General features: G+C 35.7%; 2 long non-coding RNA genes across 4 annotated transcripts in view; one reads left to right on the plus strand and one right to left on the minus strand.

The window, feature by feature from the left end:
- Positions 1-710, plus strand: part of LOC105488910 (uncharacterized) — a 72,912-nt gene extending 72,202 nt beyond the window's left edge. The window contains exon 4 of the long non-coding RNA XR_011619652.1: positions 75-710. This is a non-coding gene — a long non-coding RNA (uncharacterized lncRNA). The remainder of the gene's footprint in view (positions 1-74) is intronic.
- Positions 1-27,280, minus strand: part of LOC105488911 (uncharacterized) — a 320,242-nt gene that overhangs the window by 215,982 nt on the left and 76,980 nt on the right. For 2 of the 3 annotated variants that reach the window (XR_011619649.1, XR_011619647.1), the window contains exon 3: positions 23,410-23,466. The exons of the other annotated variant lie outside the window; for it this stretch is intronic. This is a non-coding gene — a long non-coding RNA (uncharacterized lncRNA). The remainder of the gene's footprint in view (positions 1-23,409; positions 23,467-27,280) is intronic. 3 annotated transcript variants of the gene reach the window in all.

The raw sequence follows: 27,280 nt of genomic DNA on the forward strand, positions 1-27,280 counted from the left end.
GTCAATAGTATCACAGAATAAAAGTTGATTTCTCACTTGTGTATTCATCTAATGTAGGTGTTCTTGGTTTCCAGGCTGGAGGTTCTGATTCCCAGCAATTCAATAACTCAGGTTGCTGGAGACTCTGACATCTACATATGTCTTCTAAGGTTGCCCTGGATGTCATTTTTCAAACAGGAGATAAGAAGCAATGGAGAAGACTAATTGTTTTTTTACCACCTTGATCTGGGAATGACACATAATTCAGCTGCTTACATTCAATAAGTGAACACCAGTTATCATCTAGATTTGCTAGAGACTGGAGTATGTAATCCCTGGCTGGGAAGAAATCTTTGGTGGGGCCCCAGATCTTTGGTGGTCAATTTGTTTTCTTTGACATAATTCCCATCACTAAATTTCTCAGTAAGGAATGCAAGGTCCTGATCTACCCCTTTGCTAATATTCCAGTCTCAGTGCTCAATGCTTCTTCTTTGCAGACCATACAGTTTAGCACCCTCTAAAGGTGCAGTTCCAGGATTTCAGTGTTAAGCCCACAAAGCTGTTTCCTTGCCTGCATTTCTCTGTTATCGACAGTTTTCTGAATCCCAAAGGCAGCTCTCAATCTGGGGAGTTCTCAAACTCATTTTTGTGTAGTAACTAATACGTATAACACATTTGATACTTAGCTGTTGCATGTCTGAGTCTCCTACTCCATAGTGGCTTCCTTAAGATCAGGGATCACTTATGCTATTGAGTTCCTTTAGAGCAAAGAAATGCCCATTTGGCTAACACATGTATTCAAAATGTCTAACATATGTCTTAGTATATAATATATGTTTATTAAATATTTGTGAAATAAATGAATATACAAATTTTGAATTACTGGCACCTATCAGTGATGACAATAGATTCAAACAATGTATGTGGAAAGAAGAGAGCAAAAGGTAGGATGAAAACGAAGGAAGGGAGGGGAGGGAAACATGTTGGGTTGTTCAACATAGCATCTCTATTTCAAAGGTCATGTTTAGTAATATTTTGGTTTGAAGTCATAACTAATACCATTATTTAAGTAAAATAGCCAATATGCAAATAAGTCCACATCACAGTCCGAGACTTCTCTATGATTAGGGAGGGCAATGATTTTCTTAATATAGGTTGTTAGAGAGACTCCTCATTTACATTCATCCCTAGCTAACTTTCGAATTCTCAGCCTCAGTAAATATTATCTAGGGGAAAATTATGAGAATGCTATGATTTAATGGTACCAGGAAGACATGACAAGTTAAAACTTAGAAATGTCCTAAATCTCAGACTGAAATAACTCAAGGAAAGCAGGAAAATTTTATGGCTACAGTTTGTAAAACAAAGATAGTGTGTTAAATGAGGTTACGCAAATTCACTGGGGAGAGCTAAGAGCTCACAGAGAGCTCATAGTTACGGAGCTATCTAGAAAGTACCTGAATATCGAAATAAAACTCCTTATAGAAATCTATTTAAGGTTCTTTTAAATATTTGGAAAGCCTTTCTGAAATGTTTCCAAAAGTGTTATTAATATGAAAAAAAAATTGTTTTCCTCTTGGCTCCATGCTACTGTCCATAATTGTGTGTAGCCAAGGGGCTCTCAGGAGGTTCAGTGAGTGGCTTTATTATGTATATTGGGTAATGAACGTAAGTGTTCTTCACTAGGAGCATTTGCAAGAAAAATTTCTTTCCTTGCTCAAAACTCTTTTCCTGTAGAAAATTTAATGCCTTTGCTCCAGTAGTTATCCAACAATTGAAGCTTCAAAGGCAAAAAATAGACTTTCCTCTGGGACCTTTATTTAATTATCAAGCACTGAAGATTATAGAGAAAAATGTTCCTTCCTTTTTTTTTCAGACATTCACTTAAATTCACATCCTTGATTTCTAATTAATGTATTCAAGATCTGAATCTAATTATCATTATTATGAGTAAAATTCCCTCATTTTATCTCATGTTCTCTAAGACTAGGGCCCTCTTAAATCCTGTAAACTCAATCTCTTTGATTAAACCTGTCATCTAAATTCAACTGTCATTTTCATTTATTTAAGCCATTCAAGAAGTGTGTATTCAAAATGGGGATACAAAATACATTAGTGCAGAATTAACTCTATGTTCTCCACAAAATAATGACCAATCAAAGATCTAGAATCAGGACAATTGCTTTTTACTGGGAATTAGACTCTGAGATGGAGTTTAGTGTGCAGGAAGTTTGTTAGGGACTGTTCTTGAGATACAACCTATGGAAGGAAAAAGAATAAGGCAGGATTGGGCAAAATGAGAACCTGACCTGCAACACAGTCCCAATGATATTCACAAGATCCTGCAGGAAGTTGTGAAGCTGGGATACACCTTCAAAGTTTTCCAACTTGGGGGTTAGACAGCTGGGCTTTGGGACCTTTGATTAGTCATTGCTTATGGGCTATCCCAGAAAGGTGACATGACTTTGAATATGTCGGGTCTCTGTATCTAAGGCAGTACCTGAAAGGGGTAAAAGCTGAGGCTCCAGTAGCTGGGAGATTAAATCCTTTATTACTGAAGGATAATGTTGGTACCAAATCACAACATCTATCACAGTGTTTTTTTCTGTTTTGTTGTGTTGTTTGTTTGTTTTTTGAGACAAGGTCTTGCTTTGTCACTCAAGCTGGAGTGCAGGAGCACGATTATGGCTTAGTGCAGCCTCAACCTCCCAGGCTCAAGCAATCCACCCACCTCAGCCTCCATAGTAGCTGGGACTATAGGTATGCACCACCACGCCCTGCTATATTTTTTTATTTTTTGTAGAGATGGGGTTTTGCCATGTTGCCCAGGCTTGTCTCAAACTCCTGAGCTCAAGCAATCTGCTTGCCTTAGCCTCCCAAAGTGCTGGGATTACAGATGTGAGCCACCGTGCCCTCTTACTATACTTGGGTAGAGTATTCCTGAGAGCTTAAAAGCCACAGAAGTAAGATGCAAATAAGTAGTTGCAGTTTGTGTTAAGAGCAGTAGTGGAGAGTGGTTGATGTGAAGCAATCATCAGGGAAATGCAGTCATTACCCCTTCCCGGGAAACTCTAGAAATACTAGAAAATGCACATTACATATCTGCACTTCTGTTTTTTCACTTGGAAAGTTGAAATGTTAATACATTCCTCACAATCAATGTTACTGGAAACATGATTGAAACCCTTCCTTTGGCCAATTAAACATCTCTTCAATAATCTCAAGCACTGAGGAAAAACAAGAGAAAGTTCTTCTCAACCAACAAAATAGGAACTTTCCACAGAGGCCTCCCAGCAAGGCAGATGCTATCTCAAGTTGATCTGATTAACAATCTATTGATATTATTTTTCACTAGCTTCTATGCCACATTTTTCAATGAAAACACTGGCTACACCAACTACTGGAACTTTGCTAGACTCCAAGTCACCAGAGCAATAAGGTTTCTCTTCTCTAAAAGGCAGATGACCAAAAGGGCATTTAACCTGCTCGTGGGAAGATTAGATTCAACACATTTTAATAGGCCTTTATCTCATCATCTTTTTTGTAATTATTCTTCTGTGAAGGAAGTGGAATTGCCCATTACATCCTTACCCTTGTTTAAACTTAGAAATGTTTGATAAACTGGTATGGTGGTCTGACCAAATGAAATCCCAGCCCATATATCTTGTGGTATATTAACCTGCCCACTGCTTCTTGATATTCAAATCCAGAGACCATGGAAATTATATTTTAAATAAATAAAATAAGGTTAAATTAATGGATGTAAATATACTACAGAGTCATTTGCAGAACAAAGTGCATACAAGAGTGCCAGATAGAATGTAAGTGTTGTATCATTAAAATTGTGCTGTGAATGACTTTAAGAATAATAAAAATTCACTTCATAAGCTGGATTCTATTAACAATAAATGCCCAGTTACACTATTATACTTTTACTAATCCATTAAGCTGATGTTCTAAAATGACTTATACTGAAATGTTAGTATAGGATATAATAAAATACCATACTGTAGCTATAACATGTTGGATTTTAATTACTATTCTTATAAAATATGAATTAACATGGTGGCAATTCACTTGAAATCTAATTAACTTGCCTCAGTTATCTTGCTCAATTCCTGCAATATTCAAATAATCTTTACAAAGTTAACATATTAATAAGAATATGATTATGCATTTTCCCCAATTTAATTTCTATTTAATTACATTACTAAACTTGGTTTGTCTCCCAGCAAAGTATCAGTTTTGTAAAGTGTGTCTGTAATAGTCACTTGATTGTCAGTCTTAAAAATAACCCGGTGTCTTATTAATTCTGTGTAAATTATTAAATGCATCTGTGCTCAATGTCCAATGCACCAATTTTTTGCCACTCTGCACCATTGCTACTCTAGATCTTTCACAGAGTTCTTACTGCGTGAAATAAACACTATGTGGAATCATAATTAACCCATACCCTGGCATCTGCTCCAATAAATAGACTGGTATGGAAAAGGTAAGAGACTGGCAGGAGAAAGAGATGCCAGAGCAAGAGCAGTTACCACAGTCAGCTTACAGGCCATGAATAAAATAAAATAAGATGCTAAGTTATAAAGCTTGACATTGCATGTTTTAAAAAACACTGGTGATACGCTGAGTTGCTTTCATTGTTCAACATTCACGCAAAGTAGCTCAGATTTCTCTGCTAACACACAAAAGAACGTGTTATGTAGTAGAGGAGAGGAAATCTAGTGTCCTTCTGTCAGCTAAACAGAGGCCCATCACCTGAACCCTAAGGTAACTATGTGGCACAAACTTACGGGCTCATTATTTTTCTGGTAGGATGATACACATCATGGGAGTGACCAATATGTCTTGTTATATCCAGTTCTGAGAGATTTTTCTAAGATCCCAAATTACAATAATTTCTCAGGTCTCTTTAATCCATGTCCTCCCATTTACCTGCATGTTGAAGTGAGGAGGATGGCACAAGAAGGTACAGAAAGAAACTTCTCAGGTGCATTCCTAACCATGTGCCACTTTTGCCCCTTGTCCTGGGACATTTCTAATGCTACCTCGTGCAAATGAATTCCTGACATTTTATGATCTTTAATGTCTGTCCAAAGTAGTTGTGCAGATGTCCCTGATGATTTTAACAATCCTCAGTTTATATCCCTTTCTGTAGACTGACTTACAGAGACAACTGGAAATGCATCTCAGGTACAGAGATAAGTTTTGGTCTGTTTGTTTTTCAAACAGATTTTTACTCCATTAGCTAAGAAGGAAAGGAAAAGTAAGAGCAGATGTAGGTTTCTGGCCATTCAAAGTCATCTAGCCTTGAAGATATTTGAAAGATTATTAGCGGGGCAAAAGGCAGATTTAGTGGGTCTTTTTTTTTTTCCAATCTCAGACAGCTTTAAAATTAATATCAACCTTTTGGGTAAATATTTATTTTATAATTCAATAACAAGGTCTAATCAAACAGGGTCATAATGAGATAAATTGATAGGAAAAAATCAGAAATCAGAAAATTATCCCCCCCCATCCCACAGTAGTTACAAAAATTCACAGTTTAAAATACGGATAGAAGTAAGTAAATATAATAATCATCTTTTAATTCACATAAAGCCTTAGTTTCTACCAAGTATCCTTATTAGTACATCAATATTGTCATTTGAGCCCAACAGAATCCTTCAACAAGATAGTCATTATAATCTCCAAACCAAAGCTCAATGAGATTAAGTGATTTAAGCAAGTTTACCTGGCTACTAAATTATGCTCCTAAAATTTGGCTTCAGAATTTTGTACTCCAAGCCCAGTTAGTGTTCCTTCCACTCTCCCTCACAGATGGGTCTTGTAAACAGATTTAGAGAAATCACAGCAAAGGCTGTAACTCATCTCTCCCTCACCTGTTGCTTCTGCTGGGAAGCTGTCTCATTAAAATCTGTGTCAGTGTCTGAACCTTTAGGCTTAATACTTTTAGGATATTTGTGTCTATATATGTATACACACGCACACACCCCCCCATATATATGTTTGTATGAATGTATGTATGTATACACATATAGGTACACATATATAAAAACATTATATATGTAAAATAAAATATTATGTACACACACACACACATTTGATCTTCCATACAGATTTGGGCCCTTTCCAAATCAATGGGATTATTGTGGTTTCTTGTTCAGAATCTTAATACTGGCAGGCCTTGGTGGCTTGGGATCTGGAAGTCAGGAAGACAATGCTACTGCTGGAAAATTAAGATTAAGGCCTATGGTGACACAGGAGTAAAGCTCATAATGGAAAAGTTTTTTCTTCAGTTTCTTGCCCTCCCACTAAGAAATTCTGGGATTTGGAGACTATGAAATAGGCTCACATAACCATAAGCATCAACAATGATAAGAATATTTGCGACAAACTACATTCTAGGCAATATACAAAAACATTGACATCTAACATTGGTTCTGTAATGTCTCATTTATATATTAAAAAAGAGAAAAAAAACCCTGAGACCTAGAGGGTGTAAATAACTTGTCTAAGATAAAAAATCTTCCTCAATGAGAGTGATAGGATTTGAAAACATGCTATTTGACTTCAGAACCTGTGCTCTGAATCACTAAGTTACACTGCCTTCGCGGTACTGGGGGAGGAATATGAAAAATGAAGTTTGGGGCACATGACTCCTAGCGACTTAAGAGAAAAAATAATTGCTGTAAAAATATGACTATGCAAAGTACATAAAATCAGCTACATAAATTCTAGACTATAGGTCAGCTTTCTATTTTTTTAGTCTGCTAAATTTATGTCATGCATTTCAAGGTAGAAGCCATGGGTGATAGGAGTGGAGGGATATCACCTCTAAGGGAATCAAATTGGTTCTTGTGGGAGACAGAAGAACCTTACTCTTTTGAATGTATAAAGCTCAAGTATACATACAGTACATCAATAGATAACTAGTATATCTGTGGTATTAATATTTCATGAGAAGGTCATTTAGGAAAACAAATGCTTAGAAAGAATTCTTAGGAGAAAAAATATTAAGAAGTATTAATCTAGATAAACAATTTTTAAAATTTAAAACTAGGACCACTTTGGTAGACTTCAATGGAGACTACATTGTAAATACCATATGAAAATGGTTAGTGAATTAACCCATCTCCAACAATTTTTGTTACATCTCTCTTGTGAAAGTGTCCATAGTTTCTTCTGATTCTTGTTCTATAAAAGCATTTTGGGGAACGTAAGCTTGACTAAATTTGCTGTAGCAAAGCGGGACATGAAGGTTTGGGTAAAATCTTTCCCAGCACGCCCTTAGTGTTCATTGTATGCTTCACCATATTTCTCAGCCTCTTTCTGGGTAGGTAGGGCCAGATGACTAGGGCTGAGGCCAGTAGGCTCAGAGCAGAGGTAACGAGTCTTAACTTTTACTGCAAAGCGTTCAACAGCTGGTGGCAATGCTCCAGTTTTTCTCTTTCTCTGACACAGGAAAGGCATATGTTCCAGATGGTGCAGCTACAAGTTGGCAGAGCCTCCATCAACTTGGGTCCCTGTGGCACAATGTGAAGTGGCCCCTGCCCACCTGCATTAGAAATATAGCTTGGGTAAAAAATCCACTATAGTTATGTTGTCACTGAAATTCTGGAGTTAATTTGTTACAGTCTGATAGTCTGGACTGTCCTGAAACATACAATGGTGGTAACTCATTTTGAGATGTGGAGTTGATATTGAGGTTTTAGATTTATTAATCCCTCCAATGACTTTACAGCCTTTGTAAAACATACTGTTGTGTAAAGTCGTAGCTTTGTGCACCACATCTGTTTCAAAAATTTCCTAATAGAAAGCCCACAGGTCTTTCCCAGAAGCAACTTGTTCTCTTCTGTTATTTCTTAAATACTTCACTGCAATGCCTTCAATGCTGAATCTTAATAACAGAGTCAATTCACAAGGTGGGGTCCACAGGATTAAAAAGGAAAACATCATAAAGCAAATATTACCAATGCTTAGGGAATTATTTTTTATTTTTATTAAAATGTCCTTGCCTCTAGCATTCCTTTTAAGCCTAGTCTCATTTCTTTTAAATGCTGGGACTGTGGGCCAGTGCTTATTTGCATGCTAATTGCCAGCTGAAAACATTTTATGCTGATCCAAGGTCTTTAACCAATTAATGAACTGAGGAATGATGATCTTTCCTTGGAGGAAAATTGCTTACTTTAATCATCATTACTACTGAACTGCATGCCTTGTACCCATTGCCTCACACTTCAGGCTCTTTCCTGAATATATAAGTAGAGAATTAAGTAGCTGTGATTGGATGCCACTGAGTATCTCATTGCATGTATCTATACTTAGGAAACATGCCAAGCACTGGAGATATGTAACTGACACTAAATGGGCAAAAACAAAGTCTAAAAATGGTCTTCCTGCCATGTCAGAATCTTCTCAGAAGTGATTATACTCTGCCAAAGCTTTTAGATTTGAGATCATCTGTGTAACCTTTAATCACACAATTATAGATGATATATTTAGAGAGTACAGAAAAATAAGATGGTTATTTCAGTGAAAGAAAAAAAAAAGGAAGTTAGTGTCAAATACTAAGTGAATATCTAATCAAGATTGAAATCTGGGATGTGGCTAATGATGCTTAGGCAGAGGACCTAAATATTTGTTTTCCATACTTTATAATAGTGTTTCACTTAATCATGAGAGTTTTTCAAAATCTGTAGCACTGAAACAGCTATTTCAAAGAATTGTAATATACATAGATACACACAAACTCCTTGGAGCATGGCAGTTCCTAATTTCAATGGCCAATAGCATAATGGCCATTTTCCATGGCCTAATTTCAGTGGCCAAAAGTAGCATATCTATTCTGCTCTTTTTCCTAGGAGTTAATCTTTGTAACTAGGGACAGAGATCTGGTTCTCAATCTAAAGAGTTATTGGGAAATATACCAATATAGATAAACATCAGCAATGTTTTTTTTCTCCAAACCACCCATTTCTTGATGCTCTTCACTGAGTCTTCCTAAATTTACCAGTGCTGACAATGGGCTACAACAACTCTCTATCTGAGACAATTCCTTTTCCCAGGTATTGTGTTGTTTCACTATATTATCTGGTTCCTGAATGTAAAGAGTTGCAAAATTACTAGTACGTGTGCAGAGAAACACAGTTTTGTTTGCTTGTTTGTTTTATAAGTAACTGATATGATATACTTTAGAACATTGTCTGCCTTTGGAGGAAGGGCATTCAAAGTTTTCTATTAATTTAGGTCAGTAATCTCAGACCAATCTAATATTTTAGTCTCTGAATAACTCAGTCTCTGCTTGGGTAATCCAACAGATGTGTCTTTCAGATTTAAGTCAACCCCCTAACAAAGCTCCTCTCTTTGACCTCCTACATAGAAACTGAGAGAGGGTGAAGAATGCCTCACCAACCTCTGCTGAGCTGCCATGTTGCAAAGATTTCTGTTTATTTTGTTTGCTGCTTTAATCTCTGTCATCTAGAGCATCAATTTTCACAGAGTAGTGACTCAATAAATATTTGTTGCATCAATGAATGAATGAATATACAGGATTCTCCTTCAAAGACTCCAACCAGTAGAGGCACAATTGTGGTTCCTTTCACTGTATCACAATCTATCGAAGTCCTGGATATTACCAGGAATAAAGGAAAATAATTTTAGGTCTCTCTTCTTTTGCTACTTTTTGTCTGCCTTCTTCTCTCTGATGCCATGAGAGGAGCCTTTCTCAAACTTCCTCTTCCTGCCTGATCACCTTACATAAAACTTTTTGCTACTCTACCTACCAAGTATAGCCCCCCATCAGCTAAAGAGGGAATAATGGAATTTACTGAATTCCCTCTTTTCCCACATCTTGTTTTATAATCCAGTGTCATGCCGAACAAGTCAATATCAGATCAGTCTATCTTCTATTTTAGAAAATAAGCCTCAAGACTCAGTTTCAGGGGAGGAAAGCTGATTATATTAGGAACTGTAGGAACATTTAAAATGACCAATAAAATAAAGGTCAGGGCCATTTTGAAAGAGAAGTTCACAGTTCTTTAGAAAATGACTTAGAGAAAAAAGTGAATGGTGTAAATTTGGTGAGAGATGTCTTCCCACTAGTCACTTCATGCAGTCTGCGTTTTCTCCCTTGAGTACATACCCAAAGTGCCAATGTCAATGACTGTTTCCATGAAAAGAAAGTAGAATGGTGTACAGGTGATGGGAATTGTGAAAGCAGGATACTCGATGGAGTCCACTAGTTAAAATCTTCTCTTGGTTTGCTTTGTATGGCGTTCCCATTGTATCAAGGGTTATTTTAGTTATTAGCATTATACATCTCCATGTTTTCATCATATCCTCTCTCCTAAAAAAATACACTAATACCCTTTCTGAAGGAAAATAGGAAGAATGGTGTGCCAGTTGTTTTGCTTTTAGCTTGCTTGCCTATGACACAAGATGTAGAGTTAATTAGATCATCTATGTTCCAATATGACCTATGATAAACGAAGCCATTCAGATTAGTGCTATAGGTTTCACCCTTGGCTGCTCATAAGTGTCTTCCAGAGAGTTTCTAGAATATACTGTTTTTTGTGCCACATCCCCAGAGATTCTGATTTAAGTTTTTCTGGGTGGGGGCCTATACATTATTTTTCTCTAAAACTCCCCAGGACTTATAATCAGAAGCGTTGGAGGCAGGATTTGGAACTGCTGTTGTAGTGAAATAAGCATTTGATTTAGGGCAGTTGTGTCACCAATTGTCTGATCCTAGGCAAGCCACATCACTTCCTGTACCTCAGATTCCTCATCTGAAAAGTGAAATATAATAATGCTAACTCACAAAGTTATTTCAAAAAACACATTTGATGGTGCACAAACATATGTTTGGAAGCTCCTAAGTTCTTTAGAAATGTTAGCTATTCTACACTTAAATCTTAAATGGTAACTTAGACTACCTTAAATGATTTAAATTAGAAAAACATGATGATGATGATGATGATGATGATGATGATGATGATGATGATAAACTACTGCCAACCTCAGGAGTTCTTAGTAAATCTTATATAGAATATGCTTTTTTTTGTGATCTCAGAGAAGCAGTGCAATGATGGAGTTCTTTTGTTTCATACTCTGTAAACAGCTCTCCAGAGATCATAGCTAATATAAATGAACTTTATTTACAATTTATTTTTACCTGGGAAATTCTTATTTTTGTGTCTTTCTCATTACATTTATTTCCTGTGTTCAGAATGAAGTTTTAAAATGCTATGGGTTCTCAGAGAAGAGCTTGCAGATGGAATGCAAAATCTGTTTGTTATACCCATTGCTTATTTAGGAAGTTAAAGGGCAGCAAGGAGCCATTTGGGTGTGCTGTTGTTTGCAATGATAAACTATTGGAACATGAAGAGGGAGAGAAAAACTGCCTTAAAATAGGTTGTGGGGGGAGTCGAGAGGATAGGTTACATTTGTTGCACAGCCTTCCAATACAAATATCTTTAGTAGATTGCTGAATGTAAGGAGACCACAGAAAAGGAGAAAAGCAGAACTAGCTAAGCAAATGAAGAGTTCTTTTCAGTGTCACCAAGAAGAGGTAATTGGATTCTGTAGTGAGGGCTTGATATACAGGAAATCTTTTAGACACCAGCCTAGAAACACCTATACCCCATGGCATGATTTTTACTTACCCTCTCTGAGTAGCTTCGCCTCCAGGTCAATGAGCTCTGAATCAACTTATTACCCAAGGTCATGAAACTGAAGTTGAGTCCTGGGTAAATCCCACACATACCATACCAGACAGAACCCATATAATTCCTGGGCAGATTTCTGCCACAGAAACAAAATGGAAGACTTCCAGTGGTTGAGCTAATTATGCTGTGCTTACCTCTCAATGTTGTTGAAAGACATTATCAACACATTCATCCGTTTCAGTGAAGCTTTTCCCTGGAGAGCTGTGTGACACTTAAACTCTGACTCAAATCAAGAATCCAGGACCACATATCATACGTTGGTGACCTCATGTTAAGACATCAACTGTTACCAGGATATTATTAGCATGTTTAAATCTTGACATTGCACGCTTTTGAGTGAACTTGCCCCCCATTCTATGGGCATGTCAAGCTAATTTTAGGACGAGTAAAATATATTTATGTATGAACAATCATAGAAGGAAATGGGCACGTGATCTTGAAACTATGTATGCAATAAATAGCCTCTTTGAATGAATCATCCCAGGAAACAGAGTGTTATTTCTATTCCAAGCCTTTGCTGATCTGCATTTGCTTTAAGCTTCATATTTCAACATTGCTGACATCTAGAAATGCAGTGCATAAGCTGTAGCTCTTACATCTGCCTCATCTCACTTTCCCTCTTCGCCTCAATTTTAAGGCATGTCATACATTTGACTCCAAATGTTTCACAGGTTCTTTTGATTATCTAACGGTCAGATGACCATACTTAGTGTGAGAGAAGGCATTTCAGAAACCTCAATAAATAGGTTTTCAAAAGCAATGCCAATGTTAGAAAATGATGAAGCGAAGATATGACTTCCTGCCAAGCTCCACGAAGTTTAAATCCTTCTGAAAAGATGATGAAGAGCAGGTCCTTCTGTCTCTCTCTGGATTGCCTTAGTGCCAGCCAGATGCTCAGTGGAGCCAGGCTGTTAGCACATGCCTTGCCAGGGAGCTTTAGAGAGAAACATGAGAAACAGCACACAAAGACCTTGTTCCAAAATGTTGTTATTTGGGAGGAAAAAAAAAGTAGCAAAAACCTCCTGATGTTCAAATAGGATGTATTTTATACACAAACCAAATTAATAAAATGATGGATTCAAAAAAATATTTTACTCTTTATTTGGGACAACACCAGATTTTATTCCTTATTTATACCCTCAAGTGTTCCAGAATTTTTTTCAAAGCAATTGGTGAAACAGACCTGGGGTGCCACCCTTTCACTTATCGGCTGACATGAGAATGGAGACCGTTTAGATGACTGAATTCATTTACAGTGTCAGACGCAGGAAAGGCTAAAACCAGATGATTACCTTCAATGATCTTTCCATATCTGTGATAACTTGGATTTTAGTCCCAACTCTGCCACTAATTAAACAAATGGCCTTGGTCAAGTTTGCTCTACTTCATAGGGATTATGCGGGTTTATTAGTTGTCTTTCTTCCATACCCTCTACTCTATAACATTTTATGATTTCCTTCCTTCCTTCGTTCCTTCCTTCTTCCCTTCCTTCCTCTTTCTTTCTTTCTTTCTCTTTCTCTTTTTCTTTTCTTTTTCTCTACTTTCCTTCTCTTTTTTCTTTTTCTATTTTCTTTTCCTTCCTTCCTTCCTTCCTTTTCTCTCTTCTTTCCTTTCTTTCTCCTCCTATCTGATTTTTTAGTTCTGTCTTTCAATCCCTTCCTTCAGGTTACCTTCTGCCAGAAACATTTGAGGCAGATCCCTACCCTAACTCAGGCTTTTCATTCACTATGTTAGTGGTTCTTAGAGTGTACTCCAGCAATCTCAGCATCAGGCTGCTGCAATGCAGATTCTCAGGCTCTACTAAGATCTGCTGAATGAGAAACTCTTTAAGTGGGATTCAGCAGTCTGCATTCTATCAAGACCTCCCAGGTGCTTTTGATACCCTCTAACGTTTGGGAACTACTGCTTTAGGGCTCTTTCCTCCTTCTGTTTAACAGCCTTCATCTAGTAAAGCTATTTGAGTCCAGGTGTAAATTTCTCAGAATTACTTATAAACTTGCAGAAGGTAGAATCTACAGCCAGGAAAACTTGGAGTAGAACATTGGTTATGCCACTGTGTTCAGTCAAAACTGTGTAACTTGACTCAAGCCATTATTCTCCCTCTCTTAATCTTTAAAATGGTGATAATAATAATGCCTAATTCATAAGCCTGTGTAAGAATTATGTGTGATGCAATTTGTATCTTTAAAATGATACATGAGAGCTATTACTCTTGGGTTACATATATATTTTGGTAGGATTATTTAATGTTTTACCTAGGAAGTAAAAAGAAGAGCATTGCGAAAATTTGGGATCCACTGAGTCTGGTAGGCAGAATAAAGACCTCTTAAATATATTCATGCCTTAGTAATCCATAACCCATGAATATGTTACCTCACTTGGCAAAAGGGAATTTGCAAATGCAATTAATAATACAAGTCTTGAGATAAGAATATTATCTCAGATTATCTGAGTGAGCCAATTTTAGCACACAAGTTCTTAACAGTGGAGAACTCTTCCCACCTGCGTTCAGAGAGGGAGCGATGTCATAGCAGAAGAAGAATCACAGAGATTCTACATTACTGACATTGAAGATGGAGGAAGGAGGTCAAGACCCAAGGAATGTGGGGACTATTTAGCAACTGGAAAAGGCAAGAAAAGTCTTTTTTACAGGCTCCAGAAAGGAAAGAATATCTCGATTTTAGCAGAGCAGCACCTATGTCAGACTTCTGCAGAATTACAGCAAAATATGTTTACGTTGTTTAAGTTACTATGTTGGTGATAATTTGTCAAGACAGCAATAGAAAACCAATACATTGGATCACTGGAATTATATTTGTTCAAGTGTCCTTTGATTTACCCTATCAAATAACTACCTAAAATTCTTCTAGTGTGTGACTGACTAATCTTGTCCCAAGGTCTTCCTCTTGGTTAACAATTTTGACTCCCTTCTATACCAAAATGCCTCCAAGGCTACTTTGAGCTTTATCTCCTCATCTACTCTATGAAAAGGAACTATGAGCTTTACATTAATGACAAGAAAAGCAAAGGACTTGGATTATCCATAAAAGAGATAAGCAGCCACTGAATAATTAACTGCAATCTAACTGTGGTTAAAGCTTCTTATCTAAACCAAAGATATAGTATATTCCAAGAAACTTAAGGCTGTATAGCAATATGCTGTCCCTCAAAATTCTTGAGAGTCTTTCTGAAAGATACTCACAATACATGATATTATAACTTCTATATAATTGGTATAATGTAAAGTATTACTACTACTAATGATAAGTATCATCGTGGTAATCACACTTATAAAATAAAATAGCTATTTAATAGTTCTAGTGACTAGGGAACAACAGAGAAAATCAATGATAAATTTAGGCCAATAACCTGTCTTTTAAAAACTGTTCTTTAAAAAAATGAGAATAAAACAAGCTAAGGTTAAGTATTATTCTGCTGCTTATTAGTTTTCTGTGATGCTAAGTCAAAAAGTAAAACCAATGTTTTGTTACAATCTTTACAGGCTTTTTCATATGTGCACCAACCTTGTATTATTGTGCTTCACTTCATTGCACTTCTCAGATACTGTGTTTTTTCACTAATTGAAAATGTGTGGCAACACTACTGGTGCCATTTTTCAATAGCATATGCTCACTTTTTGTCTCTGTGTCATATTTTGGTAGTTCTAGCAATATTTCAAACTTTTAATGTTATTATTATATCTTTCATGGTGATCTGTGATTGGAGATTGTTGACATTACTATTGTAATTGTTTTGGGGTACCACAAACCACTTCCATATAGGATGGAGATCTTAATGTGCATTGGGTGTATTCTCATTCCTCTACCTACTGGCCCTTCTCTGTCTCTCCTCATTTCCTAGGACCTCCCTATTTCCTGAGACACAACATTGAAATTAAGCCAATTAATAACCTTACGATGGAGTCTAAATGTTCAACTGGAGGGAATAATCACATATCTTTCACTTTACGTCAAAAGCTAGGAACGATTAAGCTGAGGAAGGCATATTAAAAACTGAGACAGGCAGAAAGCTGGGCCTCTTTTGCCAAAGTTAGCCAAGTTGTGAATGCAAAATAAGTTTTAGAAGGAAATTAAAAGTGCTACTTCAGTGAGCACACAAACGATAAGTGAGCAAAACAGTCTCACTGGTGATCTGGAGAAAGTTTTAGTGGTCTAGACAGAAGATCAGATCAACCACAACATTCCCTTAAGACAAAGCCTAATCCAGGGCGAGGACCTAACGCTCTTCAATTCTCTGAAGGTTTAGAGAGGCAAGGCAGCTGCAAAAAAAAGTTGAAAGCTAGCAGAAATTGGTTCTTGAGATTCAAGAAAATAAGCTTTCTCTGTAACATGAAAGTTCAAGGTAAAACAGTAAATGCCAATGTAGAAGCCACAAGTTATCCAGAAGATCTAGCAAAGATAATTGATGGAGGTGACTACACTAAACAAAAGATTTTCAATGTAGATGAAACAGCTTTTTATTGGAAGTAAATGTCATCTGGGACTTTCATAGCTAGATAGGAGATGTCAATGCCTGGCTTTGAAGCTTCAAAATACAAGCTAACTCTCCTGTTATGGGGGAATGCAGCTGGTGACTTTAAGTTGAAGCTAACGCTCACTTACCATTCTGAAAATCCTGGGGCCTTTAAGAATTAAGCTAAATCTTCTCTGCAGTGCTCTATAAATACTCAGCAAATCTGGATGACAGCATATCTGTTTACAGCATGGCTTACTGAACACTTTAAGCTCACTGTTGAGACCCACTGCTCAGAAAAATGATTCATTTCAAAACATTACTGCTTACTGGCAATGCACGCTATCTCAAGAGCTCGAATGGAAATAAATGAAGTTCTGATGAACATGAAGCTCTGATGAACATGAAGATAAATATTGTTTTCATGCCTACTAATACAAACCCATTCTGTAGCCCATGGGTCAATAAGTAATTTTGACTTTCAAGTCTTATTTTTTCAGAAAGATCTTTTGTAAGGCTATAGCTGCATAGGTAGTGATTCCTCTGATGGAGCTGGGCAAAGTAAATGTAAAACCTTCTGGAAAGAACTTACTATTCTAGATGTCATTAAGAACATTCATAATTTACAGGAGGAAGTCAAAATGTCAACATTAACAGGAGTGTGGAAAATATTGGTTCAACCCCTTTGGATGACTTTAAGGAGTTCAAGGCTTCAATGGAAGAAATAACTACATATATAATGGAAATAGCAAGATAATTAGAATTAGAAGTGGATCCTGAAAATGTGATGAATTGTTGCAATTTCAAGATAAAACTTGAACAGATGAGAAGTTGCTTCTTCTGCATGAGCAAAAAAAGTGATTTCTTGAGATGAAATCTACTTCTGGTGAAGATGCTGTAAACACAAGAAAGAATTTAGAATATTACATAAACTTAGCTGATAAAGCAGTGGCAGGGTTTGAGAAGACTGAGTGGCTTGATCCCAGTTTTGGAAGAAGTTCTACTATGGGCCAGATTCTATCAAACAGCAATCCAATGTTACACAGAAATCTTTTGTAATACAAAGAATCAATTGATATGGCAAACTTCATTGTTAGCTTATTTTAAGAAATTACTACCTCAAAAACCTTCAACAACCACCACCCTGATCAGCCAGCAGTCATCTACATTGAGGCAAGAGCCTCTACTAGCAAAAAGATTATGCTTCTCTGAAGGCCCATATGATTGTTAGCATTTTTAAACAAGCGGATATTTTTATATTAGGGTATGTGCATTTTTAAAGATATAATGCTATTTGACAATTAACAGACTACAATATAGTGTAAACATAACTTTTATATGCCCTGGGAAACCAAAAAAAAAAGTGATTCACTTTATTGCAATATTTGCTTTATTATGGTGGTCTGGAACTGAACCCACAATATCTTTGAGGCATGTCTGTAATTATCTATAAAAAACTTCCAAATATAACAGTGATTAATATATATAAAAGTTTAAACAAATTATTAGTGTATACTCTAATATTAGGATTTTATGTACTAAGTGTGGGATCTTGCTGTGAAATTCAGGTTGTGTAAAATTTCAACTTCAAAAAAATAATTACATTTTCTTTTAATGACAAGCTCTAATGACTTAAAGACTAATTTAAGCAAAGACAAACAAAATTACAACAACAAAAAAAATCACAACCAAAAGAGATTCTGCTAAATTCTTCTCCTAATTAATATAGAATTAATTGTAATAATAATAGAACACTAATAATAATTTTTCCTGTTTTAGAATCTATATTCTTTTGCTTTGGTTATTTTTTAGTGTATACTTTTTAGATTCCTTTTTTGCTTGGATTACTCCTGTATGTTATATGGTCTCTAAGCCATCTGCAGCAACGAAGTAATGGGTAAAAGATGTAAACAGCTGTGATACTGCTTTTCATTTTTATTTGTATTCAAACTTGTACAATACATTTGGAGCACACATATTTCAAGCACACAGATGATAATTTTATGTGATGGCAAATCAATTGATCAATAATATTGACATGGTAATACTTTCATTTACAGGAAGCCACACTGGCCACTCAGATTCACCATATTTAATTCCTCCAGCCCCAAAGCCCCAAATTTTCTGTCTATTAATCTGGGTGACTTTGACTTTGAGTCTATGCCAAATGTGAACCGGGAAAAAAAGTAATCATCTAAATATTCAACCAAACACTTATTGTTTTTCAACCAATTTTTAAATTTTAGAATTAAGAATTTGAAATTTTTGAATTATATTTAATAGATAATGAGCTTTATAGTATTCTTTGTGTCTAAATCCAGGCTTTGCATGAAAGAGCCCATGGTGAAGAAAACAGAGATATATTGGGTAACATATAATTGATTTCAGGATATTTATTTTTGGAGAACATTTTCAAAATGATGTACTTAGTAACAAATTAAATATTGTACAAATTTAATTTTGAAAGCACCCTGAAGTTTTCAGCAAAACCTGTATCCTCTTAATCTTCTAATTATCCAATACATAGTGTGATTATTGACATCTAAAATATGGCAGTAAAACATTTAATAATATCATCCCATCCAGTTTGTAATGTATGAGACGGAGCTTTCCAGCTATAAATAAATATAGAAAAAACCAAAACAACTAGCTTGAAGCAAAAGTACCAAATGAGACTCCACATAGTTATTTCAGGTTTATTTATTCACATCTGTTGCTATTACTATAAAATGGTTTAAGTAGCCTTAAAAAATACAGTGTCCGCTAAGAATGTCCATGCTGGAGCAGCCTGTTTCTCCTTACTAGCACCCACACATGCTGTACCCTCAACCTTGCAGAAAAGCTTTGGCTTCAAATACACGTAACTTATTGCTAGATACCTAACTAACTGAATAATGCGGTTAGCATTGATAGGCCATGACCCAAGAGGTTTATCTGAAAAATAATCATTTTTCTAAAAAGTGATTATTTCTGTATAGGCATGATACATTATCTCTTGTTAATCCTTGCCCTATCCTGTTTGTATTTCTCCTACTTTATAGACTATCTCAATAATTTAGAAGTGACTCTGGTTCCCCATCACCTGATGAATTATGCCTTAATAAAAACATCCTCAATTTATTAATCAAAGATGACAAATTGAGTTTTTTCCTTAATGTTCATTGCCGAGTGTATGTATGCACAGTTTTGGTGAAAAGTCAAGTACTCATTGGTAAGAATATAATGAATGACATAGAATGGACTATGAAGTGTACATCTTCTGGATTTCACACAGAAGTGAAAGTTTTCTTGATATTAATCTGCAGTTCAAATGCACCAGGTAGCTCCCTGAAGTGTAAAATTGCTAACCTCAAACTCATTTATATATTCAATGAGTATACATTGACTACCATGGCACCTCTACATTTTGTTAGGTATGGAGATGCGGCAGTGAACAAAGCAGACAAATTCCTTTTTTTTTTTTTTTTTTCAGAATAAAGCTGCCAGGGAACATATATTCAGCTGAGAGTAGGAACATTAAACAAAATGGCTAACTAAAGTAAACAGCCTCTTAAAGAGTGATAAACAATATATAAGTGATACATAGTAAGTATAAAGCAGGATAAAGGAAGATGAAGTGTGAGGAATAAAGGCTAAAATTTAATATTCTACCATATGGAAATATAAAAATAAAAACTCATCCATTAACTTGGAGGGGATACTAAAAGAAAACAAATACCCCTACCCTGGTGGAGTTTACATTCTAATGTACTGGAGCAGAAAATAAAATAGATATAATCAACCAGTAAATTATATAGCATGTGAAAGGAAAGTGTTACAAAAGAGAGAGACAGAGACAGAGAGATAGAGGTAGACAAAGGGAGGAAAGTGGGATTAGGATTGTGGTTGCATGAAAGGATAGAGTCAGTTTGCAATTAAAAATATGGTGGCCAAGGCATATGAAAATGTGAAAGTAAGGAAAGAATTAAGGAAGTTGAGAATTAGCCATGTAGATATTAGGGAAAGAGCATTCCAGGCAGGAGGAATAGCTAGAACATATAATCCAAAGATGGAGTTTGTAGATTTGTTCCAAAACACCACTGAGACCCATGTGATTGGAGGATGGTGACAGTTGGGAGGAACTGTAGGAGCTGAAGTCTCAGAGGTGATGGAGGGGCTGAGGCATGTACAGCTTGGTGGGCTGTTGTGTTTACTCTCAGAGAGAATGTGAAAGCTATTGTTGAGTCTTAGCAGAGAAATTACAAAATCTGACATATTTTAAAAAGTTTTTTGGGGTGTTATGTTCAGAATAGATGGTAGAGACGCACAGGTAGAAAGAGGGAGTGTTCAAGGGGCTATTTTAGTACTCCAGACAGAAAATGATGGTGGCTCGGAAAAGGATGGTAGACTTGGAGGTGGGAGGAAGTGATTAGATTTTTTGACTACTAGGGCAATATGTCAAGAGATGAGTAAAATAATGATAGATAAAGTAAAGAAGGCCAAAGAAAATAAAATTCAATACAGAATACTTTTTGGCTTTAGCCATTTGTTTTTTTACATAGGCAAAATGATTACATTTTCTAAATGTTAGGGGACCTCAAATAGATTATTCCCTTGTCCTGAAATTCCTTCTAAAAAGTAGTTAAACAGTTTGTTTCTGAAATGAATGATTATTCATAAATTCTTATTTCAGTTGCAGACCTTGCTTACTTTTATATGTCTTTTAGGAGGACTCAAAAAATGTTCAAGAGCATATCTTTTTCTTTGTGATGAATGTTACTGATTATGACTATTGAACTACTGCAAAATGTTTCAGTTTGTGCTTGATTTTCCAGGCAGTTATATTCAAGTTTTAGTTGCAAAAACAAATAAATATATGATGAAGACATAAACCAAACTGGAATATGCAAGTATATATTACTATTAAATAGTATATTCTAGTATATAAGATTAATAAGGCAGCATAAACATGATTGTGAGCAGACCACAGAAATATTGTAATATCAGTACATGAAGTCCTTTTGAATAAAGAAATCCTGTGCCATTTATTTATTCTCCAAGATGCTCTATCCAATGTAAGAATCATTAGCTAGTGGCTATTGGACACGTGAAATAAAGGTAGTCCGAACTGAATGCATTGCAAGTTTAAAATATACACCAGATATTAAGCACTTATTATAAGAAAAGAATGTAAAATCTATCACTAGTATTTGTATATGGATTACACGTTAAAATAATATTGTGAATATGTTCTTTTACATAAAATTTACTATTAAATTAAACTTTCTTTTTTATACTTTAAGTTCTGGGATACATGTGCAGGACATGCAGGTTTGTTACATAGGTATACACATCCCATTGTGGTTTGCTGCACCCATCAACCCATCATCAACATTAGGTATTTCTCCTAATGCTAATAGGTATCCCTCCTAACGCAAAGAAGGGACTATCACACACCGGGGTCTGTCAAGGGGTAGGGGGCTAGGGGAAGGATAGCATTCTATTTCAGAGTAATAATAAATAGAAAGCATCTCAGGTTACAGAAGAAACACACCGCCAGGGATTGGGCAGGCCTTGTTTTGAGTTCTGATAGTTTTTTACCTGTGAAGAAAATAATCTTTAGTATACTTTGTAATCTCTCTAATCAATGGTATAGCTTATTTGGAAATAATGTCCCCACTGCAGAATTTGATGAGAAGGATGAGGCAAAAAAAATACACATGAAGTGACTTAGCACATGATAAATGATTTTAATCCTCCTTCAATTTCTGGATCTATATAAAATACACATACATACTCCATTTACCCTGCCTTCATGTAGTGCTGATGTGTTATAATTCTACTCATTCTTTAACGCTTTACTTTAAATATAAATAGATTCTTTTTCAACATAATGCATTTTCTTCATGTGCTCTGAGTGATGTATTTTTTCCCTCAAACGATATTCTACCATTCTGTTGTAAATTAAATTGTTTCTGCAACATGTGTCACTCTACTGCAGCCCCTCTTTATTTTGTTTTCTATTGAACTGTTTTGAACCCTTAATGGATGCAAAAGCTATGTGTCTTAGTCTGTTTTGTGTTGCTATAACAAAGTATCTGAGGCTGGGTAATTTATAAGGAAAAGTAGCTTATGTAGATCATGGTTCTGCATGCTGGGAAATTCAAGGAGAATGGTGCCAGTGCCTACGTAACTTCTGATGAGGGCTTTTGTGCTGTGTCACAAATGGGAGAAGGTCAAGGGGAAATGAGCATGTATGAAGAAGCAAAATCCAAGGGGCATCCTGCATTATAACAACCTACTGATGCAGGAAGGAATCCACTCTCACAAGAACTAATCCAGTCTCACCAGAGCAAAAAGTAACTTCCTATAATGAGAAGAGCATGGCACCAAGTCACTGATTAGGAATCCATCCTAATACCCCAAATGCGTTTCTTTAGGCCCACCTCCCAATTCCATCACATTGGGGATCAAATTCAACATGAGTTTGGTGGGAACAAACCATCTCCATACCATAGCACTGTGCAAATAAAATTATTTATATTACCTGACTCAGGTAAATAAGGCAATCATATAATGCTGAACATTAAAATGCTAGTTTTATGATGAAGGAAGTGGCCTGTAAGTCAACTAGTAGGAAATAAATAATAAAATCTATTCCAGCACTTAGGAATAGGTGGACATTTTTTGACTTTATGAAGGCATCATAAACTGATCAATTTTATGAAAGGAGCTGAAAGACACTCTTAAGGCAGGCAGGTTATGGCATTAGAGTCATAAAGAGAATAGAAGATAATTGGGCAAGATAATTCTGAGAACAAATATCTGCTATAGCTGAACAAATCTCTGCTATCACAGTGTTACACAGCACTAATTCAGTTGGGGTTCTCATTTTAAAAAATTCATCTTCTAAACTAGAAAGGGCTAGGTATAGTTTTTTGGGGTTTTTTGTTGTTGTTTTGTTTTGTTTTTTGTTAACTTGCTGCTGCAAATGAGGTCATAAGGAGGAAACGCAGCTATAAGAATTATACTCGCAGCTTCAGGATACAAATACCATTAAGAACTTTAATCTGAATTAATGCATACAGAGTCATGTAAAATAATGAAATTATATTTTAGTATGACTATGAAGATTTGCATGACCACCCAACCTCTCAGTAAACCAAGTTATCTTTCTTGCAATATGGGGCTTTGTTTATACTTCTATTTTAGAAACTATTTCCATTAAACAAGAATTGTAACTTACTTATGTTTTCCTGCAGCAAGTAGCACCAAAAAAAGTCCTCAAGAGGTATTTGTTGACCTGAACTAAACGCAGGAAGATAGGCTATAGGAACTGAAATTTTCTGACCCAAAGGTGATACACACACACACACACACACACACAGATATATATATCTATATATACATATACATACATATATATATATTTTTTGAGTCAAAGTCTCTCTCTGTGGCTCAGGCTGGAGTGCAATGGCACCATCTCAACTGATGCAACTTCCACCTCCCAGGTTCAATTGATTCTCCTACCTCAGCCTCTAGAGTAGCTGGGATTACAGGCACGTGCTAATTTTTGTATTTTTAGTAGAGATGGGGTTTCACCATGTTGGCCAGGCTAGTCTGAAACTCCTGACCTATAATTTCTTTCTACCACAACTTTATACCATATAGAAGTATTTGAGTATAAATATCAAAGAGTTATTCTCCAATTTTACTAACTCAGAAAAAAAAATTTACCATTATGCCAAGAAGAATTTTTATAAGTTACATAAGAACTTTATGACCCAAACTAGCAAGACAATAAGCTACATCCAATAAATTGATTGAAGAACCTTGTTTTAGACTGTTTAAAAAATATATACATATATGAACATACACACATATAGTTTAGGTACAGTGTAATATTTTCTAGAGGAAAATGAAATGACTGATTTCTTTTTAAATTAAAGTAACATGCCTATTAAATTATTTGGGAGAGTAAGATATAAAAATATATGTATCCCCCATGTTCACACTACCAAAGACAACCATTGGGCCAAATTCTATCTTCATATTGTTCACTTTTACATTGTAATGTTTCTAATTCTATTCATGTCCCAATTCCTTATTTTTTTTAATATTATTTGTTATTTTCTTCAGTACTATTCTGTCTAATTGAAGGCATAATCCTTGTTATTGTATATGATGTATGATATTGGTTTATCTTAAATTTGAAAACTAATGGTCCCCGGATCAGGCTCAAACTATTTCTTAAAAAAAATATTCACTGCTTAGCATCTGCAAATGATTGTATGAGATGCTAGAAATGCAGCATGAAAACAGCAAACATAGAGTCTGCAATCATAGAGCTTATATTCTTAAAATATACACAGTTATTAATTACTTAGGAAGAATCACAGATAATAATGAATCATATAACAGGGACCTGGTTTGTTTTGGGTTAGGTTTGGGAGAATAATCAAGGGAGCTCTTTGAACTAATGGTCAATTGAACTCCAAAGGGTAAATAGAAGATATCTAGATTAATATGGAAGAGAGGAATGACAATCATGAAGCTTATATGTGAAGGACCTGTTGTAGGAAAAAGCAAGTCACAATCAAGATGTCAATAGAAGACCAGGGTGGTTCAAAAAGAGAGAGAATGCAGGAATCGTGATGAAAGGTTAGGTGGGTAGGAGGTAGATTAACTCAGAATGAGGACAACGTGAACAATGTGAAGTCACCAAGGGATTTTAAGCAGGGAACTCATGTGGCATATCAGATTTTCATCTTCATAGACTCATTCTAGCAGTTTTGAGTGGGAAAATTTCATGTCTAGCAATATGACAAACTAGTTAACCATAGAAAAATTCCTCCTGGTTCAGGGAACTAAATTGCTTTATAACTTATTTAAAACTTTTTAAAGCATGTCTGAGCTTATGGGAAAGTAAGAGACTTTCTCCAATGCTAAAATAAAATTGCAGATTCATAAGAGAAAATGAAATGGAGAGCCCCATATGTCCTTAAAGATATAGGCCAATTCTTAACAACCCTGAGGGTGAGTCTTAGAGATCCATGCACAGGTCAATATATCTAAGCACAGTGGGGAATCATTGGAATACCTACATAAAGACAGAATCCTTGAAGGATGAACTAGAAAAAAAAAATCTACTACATTTGAGGTATACTCACATATCTACCCTTTGGATGTGTGGCTACAGATAGAAAAATATGTCTCCCCTGAGAATCCTTAAGATGACCAAAATATGTGACTAAAATCTACACTATCTAAAAAACCCAAGTTGAAATTTGGGTTGTAATTATCCCATAGCTTACCAGAAACATTCTCAGCTCCTCTCAGGAAAATCACATTGAAAAATGTGACTGCAGGCCACCTTCCATAGAACCAAAATTCAAAATAAAACATAATCACGAAACACATGGGGAAATACGCCACTCGAGAAAAAATCAACAGAAATAATGAACTGAACAATCAGAAAATCAAATACTGCAGATGTTGGAATTATCAGATGTAGAATATAAAATATCTGTTTTCATATTCTAAATGAATTGAAATACAGAACTAAAAGCAATAAACAAGGGCCTCAATGTGCGCAAATACATAGACACTTGCTTAATGACACTCTACAAAAAGATAATAGAAGCAATGTTGAAAACTCAAAATTTTTTCATTAAAATAATAAGCAAGGATGGTTATGGTGGCTCGTGACTATAATTCTAGCGCTTTTGGAGGCCAAGGTGGGAGGATTACTTGAGCTCAGGAATTCCAGATCAGCCTGGACAATTTAGTGAGACCTCATCTGTACAAAAAAAAAAAAAAAAAAAAAAAAATAGCAGTGCTGGTATGTGCTTGTAGTCGAAGCTACTCGGATGCCTGAGGCGAAAGGACTTCTGAGCCCAGGAAGTTCAGTGAGCTATAATGGCACCACTGCATTCTAGCCTGGATCACAGAGTGAGACCTTGTCAAAAAAAAAAAAAAAAAAGAGAAAATGGGCAACCCACCACTATAGCTATTTTCATCCAATATTTTGTGGAAGGTACTAGCCTGTACAATAAGAAAAGCAAAAGAAATACACAACTTGAATAGTTGGAAAGGAAGATGCAAGACTGTCATTATTTGCAAATGATGTGCTTGTCAATATAGAAGCCCAAAGGAATCTACAAATAAAATATTTAAAATAGGCCAGGTGTGGTGGCTCACACCTGTAATCTCAGCACTTTGGGAGGTGGAGGCAGATGAATCACCTCAGGTCAGGAGTTCAAGAACAGCCTGGCCAACATGGGGAAACCCCATCTTTATGGAAAGTACAAAAAATAGCTGGATGTGGTGGTGGGCACCTGTAATCCCAGTTACTCAGGAGACTGAGGCAGGAGAATCGCTTGAACCTGGAAAGGGGAGGTTGCAGTGAACTGAGATCACACCACTGCACTCCAGCCTGAGCGACAAGAGTGAGACTTTGTCTAAAAAAAAGAAAAAAAATTAAAATAATGCAAGAGTTTAGAAACTTTGCTAAATACAAAATTAATATAAAAATCAATTGCATCTTTATATATTATCAAACACCAGGAAATGAAATTCAAATGTCATTTGTAATAGTGAAACAAAATTCATATTGAATGAATAAACATAACAAAAATATGCAAGACCTTGAGGCAAAATACATGTAACTTTATTAAGTCATTTAAAACATATGATGTTTTGGAGTAAAAACCCAATATAACAGAATTGCTAATTTTCCTTAAATCGATTTGATCAATCGACTTTCCTTCATCGATTTGATAAAACTGCAAAGCAAAATGTAATGTGTATTTCAAAGAACTGACTCTAAAAGATTTAAGGAATAGCAAAGAGCTAAGAGGAGCCAAAACACTGCTGTAGAGAATCAACAGGAAAGATTTTTTTGATATTAATTAAAATAGTTGTGATATAAGTATGGAATATATCAAAGGGATGGAGAGAGCCCAGAAAAAGGTTCAAACATGGCAACATGTTTTATAATATGGCTGACAGTGCAAATCAGCAGGAAAATGCTAAAATATTCAAAATATAGTGTTGCAACAATTTGTTATGTACATGGAAAGGAAAGTTATAAAATATTTCTAATATTATATACAGAA

The sequence above is a fragment of the Macaca nemestrina genome, chromosome 2 (genome assembly GCF_043159975.1).
Source record: "Macaca nemestrina isolate mMacNem1 chromosome 2, mMacNem.hap1, whole genome shotgun sequence".
NCBI lineage: Eukaryota > Metazoa > Chordata > Mammalia > Primates > Cercopithecidae > Macaca > Macaca nemestrina.